At 40.2% G+C, this 13,041-nt stretch overlaps 1 protein-coding gene across 3 annotated transcripts in view; it reads left to right on the forward strand.

Annotated features, from left to right (window-relative positions):
• LOC126191525 (synaptic vesicle glycoprotein 2C-like) overlaps positions 1-13,041 on the forward strand; it is a 242,118-nt gene that overhangs the window by 102,222 nt on the left and 126,855 nt on the right. The window lies entirely within an intron of this gene.

The raw sequence follows: 13,041 nt of genomic DNA on the forward strand, positions 1-13,041 counted from the left end.
AATTATGTCATACACACACAGCCCTTTCCCGCTGCCCAAAGTGCAGAGAACCAGGTATAAAGGGGAATTTTAATGTGAGCTTGTGACCAGCTCATGTGTGGATGGCTGGGTGAGGTGGGCACGTAACTTAAGTAGGTGATACAGCAGGTTCTTGGGAGTGGTGGTCAGAAGGTGCACCACTGGTAGAGCACAGTGGGCGAGGAGTGTGAAGTGTTGGTTCCATTATTGACCTCATGCTGCTGTTGGAAGTAAGTGGTAAAATCCGGGTGGGCTCAAGTCACTCAGTGGAGACTTTGGTTCACTTGCTGTTTTGGAAAATGTCCATTGTGTGTTCATCTTACCATAGAACCAGAAAGGTCCATGAAAGGGAGGTTGTAATGGAGTGCTGGCAAGATCCATGTGAAACATGATGTGAGAGCAGTCTGCTAGTGCCTTGTGCATGAAAACTAGGTGAGATTCATGGTGCAATTCAGAAGGGTGCCACACCCATACTACATGTTCTCACAGTTGTATCAGGCAAGGAAATTGTGACTCATCTAGTAGTAGTGAGCAGGTGAGGATATCTGCTGGGATGTGCTGATAAGAAACTGAGATCTGCTTTGAAGGCTGTGCATAGTCCTAGCAGAACCAGGGACAACACTCGAGTCTGAGTAGCATTATGGCACATTTAGGGTGGCTTTTAAGTTGTAGCGCCATCTCCCAACCAAGCCATTGCTTGCTGGGTGGAAGCTTGTGGTACAATGTCTCTGTAAACCACACAATTCTGACAGTTCATTGAAAAGGTTGGACTCAAACTGTTGCCCTTGGTCTATAGTGATGTGAAGAGGACAACCGAAAAATGCCAATCAAGTCTTGATGAACATCTTATGGTCATCTTAGCAGATATATCCGTGATCAAAACAGCCTCTGCCCACCATATGCATCTGTATACCACCACCATATGCATCTGTACAACACCATGAATATTTATCTGTAGCCCTCAGATGGGAGTACATGTCAACTAGGTCAATGTGGACGTATTTGCATGCTTATGCTGTTGAATCTTGCTGTATTGGCACTGGATGTGTGCACGAGTCCAGTCATGTGTATCTTTCCTGACTGAAGGCCACACAAATTGATCAGTCATCTCTTTGACTGGGGCATTGGCCCCAGGCTGCATCAGAGTGTAGATGTTGTTTGAAATCAGTCTGTCAAAACTGGGGCATGATATTACACCTTGAGTTGTTTATAGATATATTGCACCACATACTTACTGCACCATTGGGTGCAACCAACAGTTGGAAATGTAGGCTGGTGGAGGAGTCATTTAATAACATCTGAAGTTGTTGATCGGAAGACTGAGCATTGGCAAAGTCACTGTAGTTGAAAGCCGATGTCACACTGCTGATACAAGAAAAGTAGTCAGCTGTGAAGTTGTTGGCACTGTGAAATGGCAGACATGTGTTGTAAACTGGGGATGAGAGAACTAGTCTTTGATCTTTTGGAATGCTAACCTGATGAGTTTGTGGTCAGTGTAAATGGTGATGTAAATGTAGATCCAAAGATGGCAACAAAGAATTGCCAAAACTGGTTATCTATATCAATAATTGATTTTAGTGGTCTTGGCAGCTGAAAATTTATTCATTGTTCACAGTACCACAAACTGCCCTCACACTGATGACATCAGAAGTGTATAATATTGTTTGGGTGTTGTCACGGATTTGGCACTGGGTGAGAATGTTTTCCATTATTGTAAACCTTGTATCTCGTTGGTGAGGCACAAATAACAAAACCCTTGTTTGCAAACACAACATTGGAGGACCTGGGAGCTGATGGGCAGAGAGGTTGTTACTCTTGTATGCAGTACCAGACACTGCTGTATGGCTGTGTGAAACATTGTTCTGTTGATGCATTGCTGTAACAAATGGCACAACTGGTGCAGATGTTTGCATAATGTCTGACTCAGATCAGCATGAAGTGCAGAATCCATTAGTTGAAATACAGGAGATGGGCATTGCAGAACCTCAGTTTCATGTTTATTGCCCTGGATACTGCTGTCGATGGCATGCAGTAGGCTATTTACTTCATTCATGATTGTAACGTGTCAGTGTGAGGGGCAGCAGATAATCTGTTCACAAGAACCCAGTATCTTCTTCAGGATCAACAATTATGCAGGGACACTACTGCCTACATATGAAACAAATACATGAATCATCAGTATGATAATTTTCACTTTTTTATAAACCCCAAACAAATCAACATCTGATCACATTAGAAAGCAAAGAAGACTGGGACTCTCAAAGAGCATCAGAAGATAAAGAAACACTACACTTGTCACATATCAATTAGTCAGTTGTGTCACACCCACATTGTGATAAATCTCAAAATGGGTTAGTATCAAGTTTGTTGTGCAGTATTACTGAATTGGGTTCTTTGAGACAGTGATAGATCATACAGTAATAGGTATAGGTTTATTCCTTAGCAACACATTAGAAAAATGTTATTGTTCAATTTATATTATTACTGTCATGTGCTTTCTTTGTTATTCACGGACATTTCTACAGCTGAATATCACTGTCTTTTGTTTTTGTGTGATTCATTGCTGTTAAGCTTATGTACAGTTAATATTTTTAGTAGAGTGATTTTATGATTAAATGTCATGTCTGCAAATCCAGAACTGGTTGTAGGTCCAGGTTACATGACTGCAAAAGTGAATTTTTTTTTGACCAGATGTAAGATATATATTTTAAGTTGAAAACTGCTGAATAATGAGTAAGATAAACCTAAGAATATGGCACATATGACTGCCACATAAAGAATACAAATTGTATCACTACTCACAAAAACAATACACGGGGATATGTGTCAAGAGACAGATCACAGTTTCGAGTAATTAATGAAAGCAATACAGTTGCTACCACTAAAGTGCCTCACAGAGTATTGTAGCAGTGGATGAAAAAGCAAGAGGAGACATACTTTTATCCATGAATCCACTAAGGCTGAAGTTGCCATGAGGTGTTTCATATCATATCAATTTATAACTTATTCTATGGTTATTGTTGACTGTCCCAAGCAGAAGGTATGATTCATTAGTGTTCCACAATTTTTTTTTTTTTTTTTTTTGAGTCTGACACTCAGTAGTTATCACTGGCAAGCCAGTATAGAAGCAAAAACATCCATGCAATTCACACATTTATTTAATATACAAGCTGACTTCTGAATTTTCCTTTGTGTGAGACTGTATGTGCCAGATAGGTCTGTGGCAGTGATATTTTTCATGTCTGGCGCAAAGTGAGATCAAAAGTGAGCGAGAGTTTTTTTTTTGGTCATGTGTTGTTTTTTTATCTTTGCCGTAAGACTATAGGATCTCCTAGTTTTTGTTACTTCTCTGTTGTTTTTAGTTTCTTCTCATTGTGAGTTTTCACGAATAAATATTACTTCGTTAACTCATTATACCGGACGGCTATGCAATTATTTGTTGTAGGCAAGTCACCTACATAATTGGTGACCTCCGATTAAAGAACTTTAAATCTTTCATTAGCTACGTCGAACATTAACTGCAAAAGCAATGAACAAAGACGGCAAATGATACGATTCAATAACGGAAGAAATTCATAGGCTTCAGAATGAGATAGAAACTTTATAGTTGCATATTTCTAAAGATATGAACTTAAAGCATATACCGGACCAAAGGAATGACGTTAGTTCAACAACCATGGCAGCACAACCACAGCAAGTAACAGCAGCGGAAGTACCTGCTGGTTTCAACGCTTCACCAACTCAACGGTTGCAATTACGGGCGCCCCCATTCATGCCTTCTCAGTCACACACATGGTTTGCGGTAATGGAAAATATATTTCTACAACAAAGAATAGTCAGTGATCACAAGAAGTTCACCTTGGTGATAAGTAATTTGGGCCATCAGACCTCGGTTTTGTTATTTGACATTATAGTGAACCCGCCTACTGAAGGAGCATACTGTAGACTGAAAGAAGAATTAATTTCTCGGTGTGTGAAGTCAGATGACATCAGAGTCAAACAAGTACTGTACCAAGAGAAACGGGGAGATAGGACCCCATCAGAATACTGGCGTCATTTACGCAGCCTGATAGATAGATCGACAGTCTCTGATAGACTGTTACTCCACGTATGGCAACAACAGCTACCAATGCAAGTAAGAACTACACTAGCTATATACGACGAAAGATCAGTTGACAAACTGCTGCTCCCTGCAGACAGAATCTACGAGACGCACGAGCCTACTGCAACAGTCGCAATGACGTTGACAGATGCCACGTACGGTAACTACCATTACCAGCAAGACCAAACTGACGATATAACAGTAAACTGTGCCACGGTCGCAACACGACAAACAACAAAAAGTTCAAACGAAATTAGAGATTTAAAAACTGCAATAGAGGGTTTGCGAGCGCAACTACGCATGCTACAACGACCACAAGTTATCTTTAAGCGCAAGAGAGACCAGGCTGGGCGTGAAACACGAAGTCAACAAGAGGACGAGCGTAAGGTGTGTTGGTACCATAAACGTTTTGGGAGAGATGCTACAAGATGTACATCACCATGCACCTACACAGACAGCCAAGGTATGTACAGAAACAGTGCAGTGTTTTCATCTCAGCGACAACAGTCGTCAATACATATGCCTCCTGCATCAAAAAGATTGTATGTATCAGACGTACTTACGGGTACAAGGTTTTTGGTGGATACCGGGTCAGACATTAGTTCGCTTCCTGTCAGCCATGCGCCACACAACGAAAAAGACATACAGCCACGTTTGAAGGCAGTGAATAACTCGGTGATTAACATGTACGGATGTAAAGTGTGCAAGATTGATGTGGGTTTTTCCAAACAGTTTACCTGGTCTTTTGTGATAGCTTGTATGTCAGAACCTATTTTGGGTGCTGATTTTCTGGCACATTTCGAGTTGGCGGTCGACTTACAAGGGAATGTTTGTTAAATCTGACGGACAACAGTGCAATATCAAGCACTAAAGGGCATACAACTTGTGAGAAGCTACAGGCGATTGGCAACTCTGTAGCCGAAGAGCTACATGACAAAGAGAAGATTCGGAGATGTTCTGACGGACAGACAAAAGAAGTTAAACATAGTACGGTTCACTATATTCATACCATGCCAGGACAACCAGTTTCACAACGAGCATGTAGAATCGCACCAGAGAGATTGGCAGAAACAATGGCGATATTCGAGGAAATGTTACAGGCGGGAATAATTCGCCGGTCAGACAGTCCGTGGTCTTCACTCCTACACTTAGTACGTAAGAAAGATGGATCATGGAGACTGTGTGGGGATTACTGAGCATTAAACTCAAGAACCATTCCAGATAGATACCCAGTACCTAATACACAGGACTTCACATGTGCTTTGGCCAGCGCGAAAATTTTTTAGCGTCCTCGATTGCAAGAAAGCATACAACCAGATACCGATGGCTCCAAGAGATGTTCAGAAGACAGCAGTGATTACACCATTTGGATTATTCAAGATTTTATTTATGCCTTTTGGCCTTAAGAACGCAGCACAGACTTGGCAGCGATTTATCGACGAGGTGATAAAGGGATTAACATTTTGCTTTGCTTATCTTGATGACATTTTGGTTTTCTCTCCGGATAGTCAAACACATGAACAGCATCTGTGTCAACTTCGCAAGCATCTATCTGACTACGGAGTCGTTTTAAACGAAAATAAATGCGTCATGCACGAGAACCAAGTCACTTTCCTCGGCCATACTGTGTCATCAGAAGATATATTGCCTATGCCAGAGAAGATCGCGGCGATACAGGCCCTTCCAAAACCGACAAACTACCAAGAGCTACAACGATACATGGGATTAATAAATTTTTATAGGCGTCACCTACCAGCAACGGCTGCGGTGCAAGCACCACTCACTGATGTACTCAAGGGACACGACACCAAAGGTCGACGAATAGTTAAGTGGACACAAGAAATGGACAAAGCATTTAATGATCTTCAAGCAAGCCTCAGCAAAGCAGTGTTGCTCGCTCACCCAGTTCACTACACACAGCTAGCTATTGTTGTAGACGCGAGCCAGTCAGCAATAGGGGTGGCACTACACCAGCGTGTAGAAGGGCAATGGCAACCACTACGGTTTTTCTCTAAAAAGTTACAGACTGCACAACAGAAGTGGAACGCGTATGACAGAAAATTGTTCACGATCTACAAAGCAATTCGATACTTCTGCCCACAAATAGAGGTTAGACCAGTGACTGTGTTTACAGACCACAAACCCATAATATCGGCTTTTAAAAACACCAGTGATAAATGCTCACCAAGTCAGTTCCGTTATATTGAGTTCATAAGTCAGTTCACGACAGATATACGCCATTTAAGAGGCACAGAAAATTTAGTGGCTGACTATTTTTCATGTATTTGCGGGATTTCAGAAATTATAGACTATGATAAACTTGCTGCAGTGGAACAGACCAAGGATGCAGAGCTACGACAGCTGTTAAACGACCCGTCTACAGGTCTGAAGTTCGAGCAAATTCTGGTGCCTAACTCCAAGCGGAAGCTGTGGTGGGACTTTTCTCAGGGCAGACCAAGACCATTCATTTCAGAAATATTGCGCAAGATGGCATTCGACAGTGTCCACACACTATCGCACCCAGGAGCCAACGCTACAATAAAGCTGCTTACAGACCACTATTGTGGCCTTCTATGAAAAGAGACGTGTGCCTTTGGGTACATTCCTGCATTCCTGCGTGGCAGTGATATTTTTCATGTCTGGTGCAAAGTGAGATCAAAAGTGCGTGAGAGTTTTTTTTGGTCATGTGTTGTTTTTTTATCTTTGCCGTAAGACTATAGGATCTCCTAGTTTTTGTTACTTTTCTGTTGTTTTTAGTTTCTTCTCATTGTGAGTTTTCACGAATAAATATTACTTCATTAACTCATTATACTGGACGGCTATGCAATTATTTGTTGTAGGCAAGTCGCCTACAGGCCCAATTCAAAATTCTATATTCTAAGATTTTACTGTTTATGTCATTTTTGAATAATCTTTAATTGATTGTGTCAATACTTACAAGTATCATGATATGTTGTGCATTTTCAGACATTAGCAAAAGCTGTGAAAAGCTCATACTGTGTTGTCAATTGTAAACTTCATTTTTGCATTTGAGAAACTTTTGGCAACAATGTGCGCACTCAAAAAAAGTCCTTCCATAATTTTATCACATATTTTGGAACACATCTTTGTAAATAAACATATTTTTGAGAACTTTTGTAAGCCAAGAGTGTAAACTTTAAATGGGTTTTTCTTGTTGGTTGTAAAAAACTCATTCATGATTCATGATGTATTGTATTTTTTCAAACATTATATGCCACAGTATCAGGTGTAATCAATATTTGTGCTTTATACAATTTGAGGAGTGGTATCCTTGTTTAAGGACTGGTTCACCCCAAATTTTAGTGTATATCAATATAAATAAATATACTTTTTTGAAAATTTTCAGCAGTTATGAATATTGTGTATAACCTATCTCATAGTAAATTGGTGTTTGCAATTTAGTTACTGTGAACATTCCTAACACATTGTGTTACTTTTAGTTTTTCCATTCACCAGGATGTGTATATTCTTTGCATTTTCATAAATTGTCAAGTTTGTTACTGACAAAATGTTTCAGAAACTAGTAATTTTTATCCTAATTACTTATATTGCCTTTTTCTCTTGGATAAATCTCATTCTGCGCACAAACTGTTTCAGTTCTTAAAGGGAATTACTAACACATTCTCCTTAACAGATGCAGATATTGAAAGAGAATCAACAGGTTTATTTTTAAGTTATTTGTTCACTGTTGTAAAATATTGCACCAGTCACAATGTAGCCCCACTGTGAATGCCGTTTTCAGACACAGGATGACTTTGTTGATGTTGTAATCAACTGGATGTCACTCTGACTACTGGCAAATGATTGTAAGCTGCTGCAAACGGGTGTGTTGAGAGACCTCCCAAGAGCCATGTGCCAAAGATACTTCAAGTATTATCCTCTCCAGTGGATCCTGTCTCCTTCACAGGAAGTATGGGATCTATCACTACTCGCTCACTAGACTGTGAGTGGCTTGTCAGTGATAGGGTTAGGTGGCCTGTACACGGGAGACAGGGACTAGAGAGAACACAGGCTGTTACACTGATCCCCTTAACCTACAAGTTCAAACTGCTGTCTTCCATTGAAACAGAAACTTAGCCAGTGAGACTCAACTCACCTGTTGGGAAACCTGCTGTTGCCTGTGTCAATATGAGGCAAATGCAAAAGGGTAATGTGTCTGTCAAGTGAGGGACTTGAGTGTAAAACATACTAAGTGACACTTTAGTGTTTTGAAGTTATTAGATACAAAGCTTTATAAAAATATAATTATTCATTTAAAGTGTCCCAGTGTTTCTTGATATTTTTATTAAATATTTGAACATTAAAGAATGCACTGGAAATGTCACAAAATGGAAATAATTTCTTTAATTAGAAAAAGAAATTAATGAGGTGATATAATGTAATTAAATTTACTAAGATTAAGACTTGTAAACACTAATAGCAGCATTCAGATTTCACTTTCACTGTTCTCATTATTTTATTTGGATTTCTCATCTACATGAAATGCCTTGTAATAACCATGATGAGCTTCTGGTGTGTAATGGAAACGAGACAGAACATGCATAAAAAGTTCTCAGTTTGCCGCATCAAATTTGGATGGAATTCCAAGCTTTCAATGACTGCCTCCATCGCCATTTTTATCCTCACCATGGGACTGGGAATGGTTGGACATGACTTTGGCTGTGAATCAATGAGCTAATTTAAGCAAGACAATGGGGAAACAGGCTGATAAATTTGAGCACCTTAACCATGAACTAGGAACTGCCAGGCCAAGTGGCTTTCATTGCACTGTTATCAACTTTGCCAACATGAAACTCGAAGAAGGCACCATCTCAGTTCTCAGCAAAGGACTGAAATTTGCTCTAGCTCCACATAAGCTACCATTGACGGAGATTATCACTGGAGTAGAATATTGGTTCAGTATTTTCCTGAAGAAGCATCAGATGAGGTGAAGTTTGCTAATAACCAGATTTTGGAGATAGCTAAGCCTCCTAAGTCAAATAATTGCAGAATAGAGAAACATGGACTGAGATTGCTGGAGAAGAATGAAGAATTGGTTGTCTTATCAACTGAAAAGAGGATTACTATGCTTATCTTCAGTGCTACAAATTATCATAAAGATGGGTCTGATATTGGGAGAATGCACATACTGTATTCTCAGATAAGATCCCACATTGGCATTTAGAATAAAAACAGGAGAGCTGTTAAAGAAGTCTGGTTTCTCTGATGAACCTGTGAAGAATTTAAGGCTAAGAGCACCTGTGCCACCCTGCCTAAGATACACAAAGCTGGCATTCCATTGAGACAAATTATTCGTGCCATCAGCTCTTCTACATACAGCCAGGCAAAGTACATAATTAAATTATTGGCACTGATAGTCAGCCATTACAGATATCTAATGAAAAACTCACAAACATTTTTTGATACCATAAAACAGATGACGATAGAGGTGAATGAAGCCATAGTAAGCCTTGATGTGGTTTCTCTGTTTATGAAGGTACTGGTGGAAGACACATTAAAACTATTGGCTGCTCATTTTTCCCCTGAAGTTTTGAAATTATTTTGGCACACTTTGATGTCCATTTACTTCTTGCATGGTGGAAATTATTATGAAATGACTGATGGAACAGCCATGGGTTCATCACTGTCACCAGCCATAGCTAACATTTCCATGGAGGATTTTGAAGAACAAGTGTTGAACAGTGCTCCCTTCTGGCTTTCCTGCATCTTCAGATATGCTGATAATACATTTTTAATCTGGCCACATGGCAGAGAGATGCTGCAGCAGTCCTTTGATTATTTGAATGATTAACATCCCAATATAAAATTTACAGTGGAGATGGAGAAGGACAGTAAGTTACCTTTCTTAGATGTGTTGGTTGGTTGGAAATGAGATGGACAACTCGGCCATTCTGTGTACAGGAAACTGATGCATTCAGATCTTTATCTCTTTGGGCATTGCTTGCACCAACCAGCTCGGAAGAGACCTATGCTGAACACCTTAGGATAAAGAGTCAGGACTATTTCAGAGAAGGGCCTCACATTGGCTCTTAGATTAATCCTCTGATGATGGCATACAGATGCAACAGGTATTTGTCCAGGATATTAGATCAGTGCTGTCAAGGAAACCAAGACGTGATGCCATTCAAACAAGCCAACAGGACTAACACATAGCATGGCTTCCATTGTGTGATGTAACAACTAGCGAGATACGTACAGTCTGAAACAGGCAAGGAATCAGACCAGTCTCCCAGCTGCCCAGAAAAATTAAATAAATCTTGTGAGCAGTAAAGGATAATCTTGGCGTGAGAATGTCAGGTATTTATAACATTCCATGTGAGTGTGGTAAAAGTTATATGAGCCAGTCTATACAGACTGTTGCCCATCACTTGTTGAGCATCAGATCACCTCAAATACAGGTATTTGGATAAATCAGGAGTAGCAGAGCACAGCCTGTTAAATAAGCACAAGATTTTGTTTGAACAAATGAAAATACTTGCTCACACTTCCGACGTATGGGGACTCTGTGATCAGGGAGGCCGTGGAATTAGACTTTGTGAAACCAACTTGAATAGAGACACAGGCTATGCACTTAGCAGTGCATTGAAGTGTGTACTTGATAAAGAAAAAGCACAGAGGAAACTTCTCATGGTTTATTGCCTGACGTGAATGATGGTGCTGCAAGCAATGTAGGATAGACAGTGCAAACAAAATCTGTGGACTTAGAGGACATCACCTCAGTACCCACCATTTCAAAGTTGACACTAGGGTGTTTTACAGCCAATCAGATGCCATCCTGTGGGTATAAAAGTGCAAGCCTTGCCATTTCACAACAATCTGTTGTAGCTCCTGATTATGATGATGGGGGCAGTCATCAAAAGCTTGGAATTTTATCCAAATTTGATGTGGTAATTAGCCCAAAAACTTTTTATGCAAGGACTGTTATGAAAAACTTAGTAGCAAAGAAATAACAGCATTCAGTTTGGTTGTTTCCATGGATCATGGACCTCTGTGTAGAATTAGAAGAGAGAGTTTGAAGCCTTTGATGAACTGCTCTGGGTGACCTCTTTGTCTTAGTGATATAGGACCCATTTTATCATTTTATGAATCACATACTTTCAGATTTTTAGGTTCCTGACTGGAGAAATCCATCTTCACAACATTTCTAATGCCAGACTTTTCATAGAGCATGTTGTGCAAGCTAGCTTGAAGTTTTCCTACAAGTCTGAAATCTTCACAAAATCGTCTGTGGTCATATGGTAAACAGTCATAGATTTCATCTTCTGACAATTTTTCAAGAACTCTTCCCATTCCTTAAGTGAGAATATATGCTGCCAATGATTCCATACAAAATTCTCAATGACACCAAAATTGTGATCAGAAGACAACACTGAATGCTCCACTTATGGAAATATGTGTGAGACAGTTTTGAATCTACCACCTGCTGTAAGTTTCAACCATACTCATTAATGGCCTAGTTCTTGTTTTGGATCAGCAGTTGTCAGGTATGGCTATTTACTTCTTTCCCTGATTGTTATGTCACTCAAGGTGCATCAGTAAACAATTGCGTTTCATCAGCTTGTCTGCCAGAAGTTCCTTCTTCTGACACATAGAAATATCTGTGTTTTTCTGAACAAGAATGGATGCTGAGTTTGTAACAGAAGAGTTTCTTTTTGTGGAAAGCAGAACCAGTTAGAACTTTGTAGGTAGATAGGGCGTGCAGCAAATCAGACTTAATGAGGTAAAGGCCTTCATTTTTCTATGACTCTTCTGCATCAAGCATAATAGCATCCTGCCCAGCTTTTGATTTATGCTGGTGTAAGTCAAGTCAATAAGATAAGGATTTCTCCTTTTTTGCCTCATCTGTTTTTATATTAAGGCAATGAAAAATGCAGAGAGGTCTGATTTCAGATTTTTGAAGGATATGTTGTGCTCTCATACAAAAATCCATCGAAATGTATCAGTGGATACAGGTGATTTCTGCAGTCATGAATTTCCTGTCCACACTGTCAATTCTTTTGTAATGGTTGGTATTTGCTGGCAATCTGTCTATGAAAGTATTGAAAAATTCAGTATCTGCTCTTGAATACTCTTCTGGATGATGCTGTTATTTTCTCCTTCCATTTCCTGAGGGAGTTTAACAGTTTTCTTTTACTCTGGATATTAAGTATTCCAAAAAAAAAACACTTTTTTGTAGTCCATGAATATTCACCCCCCCCCCCCCCCCCCCCCCCTCCATGAACCATGGACCTTGTCGTTGGTGGGGAGGCTTGCGTGCCTCAGCGATACAGATAGCCGTACCGTAGGTACAACCACAATGGAGGGGTATCTGTTGAGAGGCCAGATAAACGTGTGGTTCCTGAAGAGGGGCAGCAACCTTTTCAGTAGTTGCAAGGGCAACAGTCTGGATGATTGACTGATCTGGCCTTGTAACAATAACCAAAACGGCCTTGCTGTGCTGGTACTGCGAACGGCTGAAAGCAAGGGGAAACTACGGCCGTAATTTTTCCCGAGGGCATGCAGCTTTACTGTATGATTAAATGATGATGGCGTCCTCTTGGGTAAAATATTCCGGAGGTAAAATAGTTCCCCATTCGGATCTCCGGGTGGGGACTACTCGAGAGGACGTCGTTATCAGGAGAAAGAAAACTGGCGTTCTACGGATCGGAGCGTGGAATGTCAGATCACTTAATCGGGCAGGTAGGTTAGAAAATTTAAAAAGGGAAATGGATAGGTTAAAGTTAGATATAGTGGGAATTAGCAAAGTTCGGTGGCAGGAGGAACAAGACTTTTGGTCAGGTGAATACAGGGTTACAAATACAAAATCAAATAGGGGTAATGCAGGAGTAGGTTTAATAATGAACAGGAAAATAGGAATGCGGGTAAGCTACTACAAACAGCATAGTGAACGCATTATTGTG

Source organism: Schistocerca cancellata, chromosome 6, assembly GCF_023864275.1.
Source record: "Schistocerca cancellata isolate TAMUIC-IGC-003103 chromosome 6, iqSchCanc2.1, whole genome shotgun sequence".
Lineage (NCBI taxonomy): Eukaryota > Metazoa > Arthropoda > Insecta > Orthoptera > Acrididae > Schistocerca > Schistocerca cancellata.